We start from the raw sequence: 2,403 nt of genomic DNA on the forward strand, positions 1-2,403 counted from the left end.
GGCCAAGGGGAGGGGGCCGGCCACCCCAAGATCACAAGGTGGCCGCACCCCCTAGTCGCCGGCGCCCCCCTCTCCCAAACCCTAGCGGCCCTCTCTCCTCCACCACATCCCGCACGCTTAGCGAAGCTCCACCGGATTTCTCCACCACCACCGACACCACGCCGTCGTGCTGTCGGATTCAAGAGGAGCTACTACTTCCGCTGCCCGCTGGAACGGGAGGTGGACGTCGTCTTCATCAACAACCGAACGTGTGACCGAGTACGGAGGTGCTGCCCGTTCGTGGCGCCGGTGATCAAGATCTTCTACGCGCTTTTGCAAGCGGCAAGTGAACGTCTACCGCAGCAACAAGAGTCTCATCTTGTAGGCTTTGGAATCTCTTCAAGGGTGAGACACGATAAACCCCTCGTTGCTACCGTCTTCTAGATTGCATCTTGGCTTGGATTGCGTGTTCGCGGTAGGAAAATTTTTGTTTTCTATGCAACGTTATCCTACAGAGTGGTATCGAGCCGTGTCTATGCATAGATGGTTGCACGAGTAGAACACAATGGTTTTGTGGGCGTTGATGCTCTTGTTATCTTTAGTTGAGTACTTTGCATCTTTATGGCATAGTGCGATGAAGCGGCTCGGACTAACTTTACATGACCGCGTTCATGAGACTTGTTCCTCGTTCGACATGCAACTTGTATTGCATAAGAGGCTTTGCGGGTGTCTGTCTCTCCTACTATAGTAAAGATTCAATTTACTCTTCTATTGACAACATTAGTATCAACGTTGTGGTTCATGTTCGTAGGTAGATTAGATCCCTATCGAAAACCCTTAACCACGTAAAATATGCAAACCAAATTAGAGACGTCTAACTTGTTTTTGCAGAGTTTGGTGATGTGATATGGCCATAATGTGATGATGAATATGTATGAGATGATCATTATTGTATTGTGGCAACCGGCAGGAGCCTTATGCTTGTCTTTAAATTTCATGTTGAGTAGTATTTCAAAGTAGTTGTAATAGTTGCTACATGGAGGACAATCATGAAGACGGCTCCATTGACCTTGACGCTACGCCGACGATGATGGAGATCATGCCCGAAGATGATGGAGATCATGTCCGTGCTTTGGAGATGAAGATCAAAGGCGCAAAGACAAAAGGGCCATATCATATCACATATGAACCGCATGTGATGTTAATCCTTTTATGCATCTTATTTTGCTTAGATCGCGACGGTAGCATTATAAGATGATCCCTCACTAAAATCTCAAGATAATAAAGTGTTCATCCTTAGTAGCACCGTTGCCAAGACTTGTCGTTTCGAAGCATCTCGTGATGATCGGGTGTGATAGAATCAACAAGTGCATACAACGGGTGCAAGACAGGTTTTGCACATGCGGATACTAAGGTGGCCTTGACGAGCCTAGCATGTACAGACATGGTCTCGGAACACGTGATACCGAAAGGTAGAGCATGAATCATATGGTTGATGTGATGAACACTTTGAGTGTTCGCCATTGAAATCACACCTTGTCTCGTGATGATCGGACTTAGGTGCGGTGGATTTGGTTCGTGTGATCACTAAGACAATGCGAGGGATATTGTTTTGAGTGGGAGTTCACCTAGATTTTTAATTATGTTGAATTAAAATTTGAACTCAATTTGTCATAAACTTAGTCTAAACTATTGCAAATATATGTTGTAGAGATGGCGTCCCCAATCAATTTTAACCAGTTCCTAGAGAATGAAAAGCTTAAGAGCAACGGTAGCAACTTCACCGACTGGTTCCGGTCATGTGAGGATCTTCCTCTCTGGCGGAAATCTGCAATTTGTGCTTGATGCACCGCTAGGTGACCCTCCTGCAGAACTGAAACCGATGAAGTAAAAGCTGTTTACGAGACTCGGAAAACTCGGTACTCTCAAGTTCAGTGTGCCCTCCTGTGCAGTCTGGAAGCCGATCTTCAAAAACGTTTTGAGCACCACGATCCTCATGAGTTGGTCAATGAGCTGAAAGCTATATTTGAGACTCATGCGGCCGTGGAATGCTATGAAGCATCGAAACACTTCTTCGAGTCGCATGATGGAAGAAGGCAGACTCGTTAGTGAGCACATGCTCGCCATGACCGGGCATGCGAAGAAACTCAGTGACTTGGGAATAGTGATTCCTAATAGACTGGGGATTAATCGTGTCCTTCAATCACTGCCACCAAGTTACAAGAACTTTGTGATGAATGATGACCCACAAGTATAGGGGATCGCAACAGTCTTCGCGGGAAGTAAAACCCAATTTATTGATTCGACACAAGGGGAGACAAAGAATACTTGAAAGCCTTAACAGCGGAGTTGTCAATTCAGCTGCACTCGGAAACAGACTTGCTCGCAAGAGTTTATCGCAGTAAGCAGCTTTATAGCAGAGTG

The sequence above is a fragment of the Lolium rigidum genome, chromosome 3 (genome assembly GCF_022539505.1).
Source record: "Lolium rigidum isolate FL_2022 chromosome 3, APGP_CSIRO_Lrig_0.1, whole genome shotgun sequence".
Classification (NCBI taxonomy): domain Eukaryota; kingdom Viridiplantae; phylum Streptophyta; class Magnoliopsida; order Poales; family Poaceae; genus Lolium; species Lolium rigidum.